The sequence below is a fragment of the Pyrus communis genome, chromosome 7 (genome assembly GCF_963583255.1).
Source record: "Pyrus communis chromosome 7, drPyrComm1.1, whole genome shotgun sequence".
Classification (NCBI taxonomy): domain Eukaryota; kingdom Viridiplantae; phylum Streptophyta; class Magnoliopsida; order Rosales; family Rosaceae; genus Pyrus; species Pyrus communis.
The window spans coordinates 27,118,339-27,128,919 of record NC_084809.1 but is presented as its reverse complement, the minus strand read 5'-3'; the positions used below and the strand labels follow the sequence as shown (position 1 = coordinate 27,128,919).

Genomic DNA, 10,581 nt, shown 5'->3' with positions numbered 1-10,581 from the left:
ATGAAAAATATCATTTTCCAATCATCTTTTTAGGAGAATCTCCAATGGACTCCCTAAACCAGCTCCTAACTAGAATTTAGAGAGCACTAGAAAGTTCTACCCGCGCGTTGTTGCGGGATTAATAAAAATTGTAATAAAGCTTATGTTTCAAAGATGTAAAGTCTATGCCATAAAAGATTTATACTAATTACATATGAAAACCTATGCAACAGACACCAAAAATTGTAGAAGTTTTATTACTTTATCTAGAATGACAAAATACGATAAATGTTGTTTACTGCAACGCTCAAAGTTTTTCTCCAATACTGTTGATTGATAAGAAAGCACCCTAGGTAAGGAAAGAAAATATTGTAACACATGAAATAAATTTATATGACAATGGAATAATACTGTAAAGAAAATAAGAATAAGTATGGTTACCTTTTTTAGCAATTTTATAGCACCTCATCAACTTTTGTGCATTTGCCTCTAATTAGTTTTGTCTCACTACCTTAAACGTATAACAAAGATTGAAAATGACAAATGTATATTAGATAAAAGCTCGATGAAAAGTAGGAGAACACACTGTTTGGTAGGGTGTAAACAGAAGGTTATATACCCGTCGATCAATTGGGGTGGCAAAAGTTGTATAGCTGAAGTTGCAATGTAAGCATTCTATATCATTGCGAATGTGCATCATTCATTTCTTAGTTTCTTTTAGTTCAAACCTAAACCAAAGATAACAAACAGAATATTAATTACAGTTTATTTAACTTCTAACATGACTAAATATAATCTGAAGGCAATAAAGCTTGAGCCTAATTCTATCAGCCAAAATGGAGGAACACTAAATTTTACACACGAAGTCCCAAGGGGTTTAATAAAGAAATCCCAAAACAGAAACTATAATTTGAAAACTCTGCATAGATGGTCAATTGTGTTCAAATGTGTTGATGATGTACATCCACCAAATTGGAAATATCAAGTTGTGAAAAATGAAGCTACTTCCTTTATAATAACAAAATGTTGGTCAAAATACCACAATGTGAACAAATATATCATAAAGAACAAATAGAAAAATGATACTTACCAATATTGACATATGGATTTCTTCGAAAGAATGTTACATGTAGTGTTATTATCTCAATGGTTTGGTCTGCGATAAGAAGAGTAACTATTTAGAAAGCAGTATCATTGCTACTTGCTAGTCTTCCTACATGATTTAAGAATATAATTAATTAAATAGATATGGGATCATATTGACCATAAATTATTACATGCAACTCAAAAAAAAAATAAAAAAAGAGAATAGTCGTCGGAAAAATAGAAAACCCTTGCCGGAAAAAGTAATTGTTACGCAATTAGATCTCTTTTAATAATTGCACATTTAAATCTTTTTCTTGATCAATAAGATGTCATAAATTTAATGTTCCATAGTTCATTACATTCTCATTTCTAGCCATTAGAACCTGAAACACATAACTAATGAGTGTAATAGAAACTTACCACAACATTGTCAAAAGAGAATATAAGACCATAAACTTCATCCAGTTTGACTACATATCGTATTCGTTTAAGAAAATCTTATTGCAACTTGTCTTCCAAAAAATCCTACTCATAGTAAAAACTAACAGTAGCAAGTCATAGCATAATCAGTAAAGTAATTTCGACAAAGCGTATAAAACAATCACTACCGTACATATATCTCCATAAATTACACCACATCAACCTTGAGAGGTCCAACATGTCCAAAACTCTCAAAACCTTCTCGATATTCAACTCAAATCACCTGAAAACAATGAAAAGTGGAGGAAAAAAAACATAAATTCATCAAAATTTCCTACCCAAGGATAAGTTAAAAATGGAAATATTTTCACTGACAAATATATGCATAGTATTAGTTACTATGTTGAACTGTTGGTAACACGGAAAATACTATTCCATTATCTTACCCACCAAAAAAAGAAAGCACTATAAAACTCTGTTTTTGTAACACATTTAGTTTGTTGGGTTCAAATTTTGGAAAAATAATCATTTATACATGAAAAAAATGTCGGAAAAATTATGTTGAAAAGAAGATGAGTTGTTCATATTATTTGATTTGATATAGTTTGGTAATACTCACTGGTCCACTTTGATGCTAGAAAGTGGTTGGCCATATGGCTTCAACAGCAGAACATATGCACTTCTGTGTAAATACAATACCAAAACAAAAAATGAACAAAAATTCTATGAAAATTAACATCTCTTATTCCATACAATATATACAGTATATATGAGTAAATTGCTTACGGGTCTGACTTCAATATAACCCCACTCCTCTTCATCCATCTAGAATCCTAGCAGCTGCTACTGTTGTAGTTCCTGCAGCTGCTACTGCTATATTGAAATTGACTACCTTAGATAGTTTATTTCACATTCTTACACACATGACAAACCAAAAAACATTCAAAACATATCAATAATCTAAAAAAAGGCCAATTTAATACCTTTTCTCAAACAGGTGGTAAGCACTGTTAACAGAAAAAACAGATGAACAACCACTGTGAAAAATACACCCAAAGAGTTAGTGAAATTAGATATAGAACATGCAATCATTCATAAAACATCATGAATAAATAAGGGAAAACTTAACAACTCACCCTCACCGAAATTAATCAAGCACTGTAAATCTGCAATTAACAAAACAAACAGTAAAAATTCATAAAATCAAACATGCAAAAAAAATAAAAAAATCAAACATGCAACGATATAAATCTATTAAACAGTTGTTAAGATAACATTAATGAATTTGACCTACTATTTTACTATATTCGATTTTTGGAATTTTGAGTGAATGAATGGCAAAAGAACATATAACAAAATAACAGAACCGTACCCCATTGAAGGAAGCCTGCCCGGCCAACCGGCCACAGACATCAGCAAAGGTACAGAGCCTTGTTGCACTGAAGAATCAGAAGACCAAATCACTATATGAGCAACCCAAATGAGAGGTAGAGGGGAAATTCCAATATTATTAATTTATCCTAATTTATCCTTTAAAAAGGGAAAAATATGACGGGAAAAAAATGAATTTGATGAAGCTCACCATCAGATCTATCTTGAACTTTTCTTCTCGGTGGTTTTCAACCTCTAGGATTGTTGAATTTCTGGAAGAAAAAAAAAACCCATGAACAGAAACCAAAATATGTAATGTACAACATAGTCATCTTTACACATGTATTATGGAACAAACCAAAACCAAATTAAGGAATTTTAATTTAAAAACAAAGGTAAAACATAAGGTATAAATTACACTAAAGTATGGACATTGCATCCAAAAAAAAGAATGGATCATTTACTGTCAAGTTAATATTGTAATCTCTTCTTACATTATTAAGGTCTTCTTCGTACTGCAAAGATAATAAACAAAGTTTAAGTCCACTAATCTTGAGGCCAAATAAGAAATAATATCATAATTATAAAAAACTAAAATAGCTGACAAATAATTTGATCAAAGTGAACAGAAGATGATCTTACAATGCCATACCCTACGATCAATGATAATTTGATACAATGCCACGTGGAAATTCCTTAGCCCATCTACTGAAGACTAAATGTGTGAAAAAATAGGGTGCAAAAGAAGAGTTAACGAAGCATAAGTTGAAAAAGAATATTTGGTCACAAATGACCTGACTGTTAAAAAGTAAATTATGAGAACTTACCATGGGTATTGATAGAAGCAGAAGACTGTTCATAAAGATTATCTATTACCAAAGAATTAGTGAAACACATGACTAAAAGCAAATTCCTATCTACCCAAGTCTTTATACAACTAAAAAAGTTGGGAACATTTAATCATAACCTGGAAGAAGAATTCATTTGGTGCTTTGATTCAAACCTGGCTGAAATCTTCGAGTCTTCTTACGATTTCAAATGTCGCCAAACCACCTGGTGTTTCAAAAAAACATCAAGCCTAATAAATACTACTCACACAACAAAAATTAATAAATATAAAAATCGATTTTGTTCGAATCAACACAAAAGACCAAAAACTTATAGGAGCTTCCTTCTAAGAATCTCAAACTCTAACCATTTCAAAAAAGTTCTTCGCATTTCCTCAAATACGTGCTAAACTCTCTCCTACTGCTCAAAATCCAAATGAGTACTTAAGATATACAGAACCACATTTAAGTTAAGGCTATACTGCACTAAATGACATTCAAAACCACAAAACGCCAAAACAAAGATGAATTCAACACCTTGAACGTGTAATAGTCATATCTAAATCTAATTTGAAACATAATTTTCGCCCTTAAAATTTTTTCAACAAAAGAACAATCAATTTAGGAAAGCAACTACAATGCAACTGAAGAGCTGTCGACTTAGCTCCATTTAGTATGGCCAAAAGCTTGAAAAACAGCTTAGAAGCACAATTCCAAATATTACCAAAAGCAAGCATCTTTGGGGTAAAGAGCCCACTTTCCCAAATAGAGCTTTAAGTTCATGCCACATGATTCGAATTAATTTATCACTAATATAAGTTCTAAAATGGTAAAAAATGAGGAAATACACCTATCACCCTGTTCACTGTGATCTTTGAAATCCAAGTTCCACTACGTGACCCTCTGCATAGTTGCGTAACTTCCAGTGACGAACACGGTTTCAGAATATATAAACTTTAGAACTTAACTCATTCTATAAAATAGAATAAAAAAAGATGATTTACACTTGTAAGGCATGCTCCAATGTTGATATAAAATTGAGTCAGTTGATTTATGACCACCAACTGTAAACGAAAAATGTAAATGCTAAGTTAGTTTACATGTTTAAATCTTTTGGTAAATGCTAAGTTATGTTATTATGTATGATGGCATGCCAAAGACCAAATAAAAAAAAATACCAGTAAGGAGTTAAAACTCAAAGTTGAAATACCATCTTCAATGTACCATCATATGCCAGCATTTAAAGTTGAATTGTTAAAATTTAAATCCTAGATCAACTCACCTTTCTTAATCTTTTCTGGAGGAATAAACAGAACGTTTCTTGTACTCTTCTTTAACAACTGCACTAAAAAAAAACCTTAATGTTTAAATATTAAAATTGAAGATCTTAAATTCATAAGTTATAAACTTAAAAGCTAGTTAAAATAAGCATCCATCACAACAATAGCACGGAAATTAAGTTGTTTTATCCTTGTCCTTAAAAAATGCACAAGGATGTCCTTTGATGGTTGCAGGATCCGCAAGCTTTCTAAAGTACCTTGGGAATGCCCAGAATTAAAATTGTTGGTCTTTGTGAATGATGATATTGGCAACTCCCGGGAAATCCCAAGCAAATTTTTTGAAGGGATGAAAGAACTCAAAGTGTTGGATGTAACTGCATTCAGTATTGAGTCATTACCTCCATCTCTTCAATCCCTAAAGCATCTCCACACCTTGTGTTTAGATCGGGGCGAGTTGGGAGACATAACTCTTGTTGGACAACTAACAAACTTGAAAATTCTTAGCCTGCTAAATTCCAAGATTAAAGAGTTGCCCAAAGAAATAGGGCAATTGACTAGCCTACAATTATTGGATTTGACCGATTGCTCTGAACTTCTTCTGATCTCACCTGGTGTTATATCAAGCTTGACAAGACTAGAAGACTTGAGGATGGGAATAAAAAGCTTTAAGCAATGGGAGGGTGAAGGTTTGGTCGATGGCAGAAGAAGTAATGCCAGCGTTTTAGAGCTGAATCATTTGTCTCATCTGTCCGCATTAGACATACATGTTCCAGATGCTAACCTTCTTCCAACTAACTTGTTCTCCGGTAAGTTAGAAAGATACACCATACTTATCGGTTATTGTTGGGAATATCCAGACTTCAATGGAACCTCCTCTAACCTGCTAAAACTCAAGCTCACCAGAAGTAATCAATTCGATCGAGGTATAAAGTTGCTGGTAAAGAAATGTGAGCAGTTATACTTGGATGGAATGGAGAGTGTGAATATTATTTCCTATCTATTTGACAGTGAAGCTGTTAATCAACTGAAGCATCTCCACGTCCAAAACAACGACGAAGTTACATATGTCATTAACTTCGTTAGTTGGAGCTATTCTCATAATGCCTTCTCCTGCCTGGAATTTCTATCTCTTGAAGGCCTTGTGAGTTTGGAAAGTGTATGTTATGGGCAACTCATAGGCGAGTCTTTCCAAAAGTTAAAATCTTTTACACTACGGAATCTACCAAAGCTTATTGGTTTCTCTTCCAAAGGAAAGTAATTAACGGATGATACAAATGTCGACAAAATCGTTTCGGAGGATGAAGCTGGTGGACCACCGAAACTGTTCAGTAATGGGAAGGTACTTTCCCTGTTATTTTAATAGCAAAATGGTTGCACGATTCTTTCTCACTATACTTTTCTTCGAATTTCGACCATATAATTCTTTCATCTTTTAAATTAGAAAAATATTTAAATGGTATATTAAATCAGGTTTCTTTCGCGTTTTAATTTTCATATGTTTTCCTCAGACAAAACCATTTAATTGGTATATTAAGATTTATTTTCCTATGTTGTATGTCATTTCATGTCCATTCACTCGAACAAAACCATTCAATTGGTATATTAACGATGTACGATAAACGGATGTGATTTAAGAATCCTCAGAACTCTCACAAAGAGGATCCTCATTAGCCTAGTACCTTACTTTTTAAATATATGACCTATACATGTAAACTGTAATTTTCTAAAATAAATATGAATTTTGTTCTGTACTATGCAGGTTTTGATGCCCAACTTAACAACCTTGACTGTGCATCAATATGATAGTTTAATATTCTTGCTTTCAAGTTCCATGGCTAAATGTCTCAGACAACTCAAACATCTCACGATATCCAAATGTCAAGCATTGCAAATGGTATATGACACATCATCTACCACTCAGTGGAATGGTTTTGAGTGTCCAAATCTGCACTCAGTTGAGATAGACTCGTGTGATATTTTGAAAAATGTCTTTCCCGCCTCAGTGGCCAAAGATCTTAAGCACCTAAGCAAGTTGAAGGTGAAGAATTGTGGTTTAATGGAGGAAATTGTTGCGAAGGAAGAAGGACCACAAACGACATATGAGGAGTTCGGGTTCCCTAAAGTAACATTTATGGAATTTGATAACCTGCCCCAACTTGGGAGTTTCTATCCAAGATTGCATGTTTCTAATTGGCCATCACTCAACTTAATAAAGTTCATGAAATGTGGTGGTGTGGAGATTTTTGCTGCCGAATTTTCACCATATCAAGACAAGCTTGAGTTGGGCCACACAAGACCAAAGAAACAACCCTTCTTTTTAATTGAGAAGGTAATTATACTTGTACACAATTCTTTTGATATTCGAAATTTTATGTGTTTTTTACACACTAGTTAAACTTACACCATCAAATGAATACATTTATTATGTTTTTAATATTAAAGTTATTATGTGGTGTCCAGTTTTTCAAAATATTTTAAAGCATGTCATTACCGTTGATTATATTTCAGGGTAAGTCATTCCTCAACTTGGAATACTTGAGGTTGGATAAGAACATGGAGATTTGGTATGAACCGTACGGTCCACTCCCGGCAGAGTTGTTGTGCAAACTCAAATCATTTTATTTTGCTACTTCACATCCCAAGTCAGTTGTTTTCTTTGAGAATTTACAGAATCTTGAAGAGCTCAGTGTACTCTCTGCTCCTTGGAAAGAATTATTTGCCCACGACCACCAAGCAAGTAGTAGAGGGGAAATACCCACGTGTAAAGGTTTTGTGGCTCTCTGATATGCCGGAGCTGATACATCTAGGAATGGAAAACTCCCAACCAGGGGGCCCTGTTTTTCCAAACTTGGAATTTCTTTTCCTAGAAAATTGTGGCAGATTAGAGAATCTAACTTCATCGTTGATATCCTTTCGGAATTTAACCAATTTGTACATACAGAGTTGTCACAGACTGCAATACTTAATACCTTATTATGTGGCTAAGAATTTGCAGCAACTCAAGGTGTTGGACGTTGGGCACTGTGAAAGAATGGTAGAAATAGTGGCAAGCAACGGAGATGATTCAGAAAATGCGATTACTTTCAGTTGCTTGCAAGATTTGAAACTTTCTAATCTACCAAGTCTGCAAGGATTTTGCACGGGAAATTGTGTTTTCAAAGTCCCATCCTTACTGTTGAAGAATTTGATTGTCGAGGACTGCCACCTGATGTTAAAGATTTCTCCTGATGGGTTACTCCAAAGTGATCCAAGACTGCAAATAGCAAAGGAAACTGATGATGTACCGATGCTAAGTGATTCAGAGGAGAGTGATCCTGATCAAACTGTAAGTACTTCATTCACTAATTAAGCATCTATTAATTTCACTCTGCAATTTTTCAGCTTTTTGTGAAATCGCCAATTAAATATATATTACTACAGGAGCAGCTGATAATTGCGGATTCAAACGTAAATGTTACAGTTTCATGACTATCTACCAAAAAGGAATCCTCATCTTTTGGCTGACGTGTTAAGTTTTTCTAGGTGTGTGTGATTGCGTGTTTGTGTGTTATTTTCCTCTTCCTTTTGTTTTTTCCCTTTAAAGAAAGAAATATCAGCCTGGAGAGCAGACTGGAAGGCACTCTGATCTGTTGGACCACACTACACATTCCACGGAAATCGCATTGCTGTGTTCAAATTTTTAGATGGAGAAAACTATGCTACTTGGAGTCAAAGGAAATACGCATTGGAAATCCTAGAGGATGCACGCTATCTTGGCTTTGGCGTTGTTGTGGTTGCTTGCTCTAACTATTCTCTGTTCTCCCCTCAATGGTCTGTACCCAGACTTGCTTCCCTGGCCGATCTCATTTTGTTTGACATAAGCCTGCAAGCTGCGGCCTCAATGCAATTTGGGAAGGCACTGATGCATATTCCATGTCATTTGTATTTGGAGCTTCGTTCGGTGATTTGTATTTAGAGCTTTGTTCGCTACATTTTTCGTTTTGGTGTTTTGGAAATAATGCTTGTGCGATTTCTGTAGATATTGATGCATTTGAAGTGGTGATTGTGTGCATATGTCTACTGAAACTGCTCTATACTAGAGTGTGCTTATTTGAGCTTCTTTTAACTGGATTGTTAATTTTCTTCATGTGTTCATTGAATTACAAAATTTGAACAATTTGAGCAATTGAATTACAAAATTTGAACAATTTGAGCAATTGGTTATCGTCAAAATAATTCAAAGAGCAATAATTCAACATGAAAGCTGCAGATAAACAAAAGAAAGACAAAAAATATGTGGAGAAAAATACCCTCAGCAGCCCTGGCAAAAACACAGAGATTTGTTCGGCTCTATAACAACAATCAACACTAATAATCGAAGTCCTTGTAGACCATTTTAAATGAAACGAAGAGAGTTGTCTTACACAGTTACACGCATGGCAGCCCATACCAAATCTATTATCTATGAATCCTACAAAACATCACGCAAACAATAAAAAACCATCCTTACAGATGACAACAAACGAAGCAGTAAGGAGACAGACTGGAACAAAATGTACAACAGGACAAATACAAATTAAGGGGAAAATAACCCAGAACAAAAAGATGAGACTTTTCAAAGTCTACCAAGGACAAATACACATTAGTGGCCAAATCCCTTAAGATATTGGTTTAATGTCTGGACTGCATGCAACTAATTGACCCATCACAAAATTCCCTTGAAGGGAAAATTTCATCGAAATAGGCGAACTCAGGAAGCTTCATTACCTTGACCCTTGTGAGAATTCCTTAAACTCTTCAATCGCTTTTGAGCTTGATTTTTTTGTAACTGTCACCGGAGTAGTGTAGTGGATTCGATTTGCAAGTTTCAAAGTGAACAATAACAATTTAATAGGGTATTTGCCCGAGTGCTTGAGGAATTGTTGGGCATTGTCTAGAAACCGTTTTGATGGGAACCAACTTACCAGGAACATTATAAATGCATTTGATATTCATCCCAGTCTTGACAGAAGAGGATTGACAGAGACAGCATACTTGAGTCTAGAGTGGAGTTGCAATCAATTGGATGAGGAGCTTAAGTTGAACTATATTATAGGTTTATAGTTGGTTACAAATGTCGATACTTTGGAAGAGGCACGAAATGCATTTCATTCCTTGGTTCAAAGACGGTTATGATGATCAAAGTGTTAGAATGCGCGACCTTGGATTTGAATGGTTTCTCTGGACTTAGACTGGTTGAGGGAAGAAATAAAGTCAAAGTATACAGATGCCAGAGTAATGAATATCCTTGTGCCAAGTATGATGGGCGCATTGAATAATTTAGACACCTTGCTGATATGGCAATGATAGTTACTACAATTGGCATTTTAACTGAAAGTTTTTGAGAAAACATCTACCAATCAGTTTCAGAAAATATCTTCATCAATGTAAAAGATCTTCCCTCACAGCATAATAAGCACGACTTGCTGAAAAAGCCAGAACTTGTTTGGAGTAGGTTTTGCTTGCCCCCTTCTTATTATTACTACAATATTCCATACAATCGTCTTTAAATGGTCGTCTAAACCTACACTAATTCCCAAAGTGTTGTGATACTTGCTACGCAACCCATGGAATTGGTTACACAACAGCAAGGAGTTCTC

General features: G+C 34.4%; 1 long non-coding RNA gene and 1 pseudogene across 1 annotated transcript; one reads left to right on the top strand and one right to left on the bottom strand.

The window, feature by feature from the left end:
- Window positions 1-79: 79 nt before the first annotated feature.
- LOC137739010 (uncharacterized) lies at window positions 80-708 on the bottom strand. The gene is made up of 3 exons (XR_011069081.1): window positions 599-708; window positions 421-486; window positions 80-328 (listed from the first exon to the last, which is right to left on the bottom strand). It is a non-coding gene; the product is annotated as an uncharacterized lncRNA (long non-coding RNA).
- Window positions 709-4,519: 3,811 nt separating this feature from the next.
- On the top strand, window positions 4,520-8,588 carry LOC137740761 (uncharacterized; annotated as a pseudogene).
- Window positions 8,589-10,581: the final 1,993 nt, after the last annotated feature.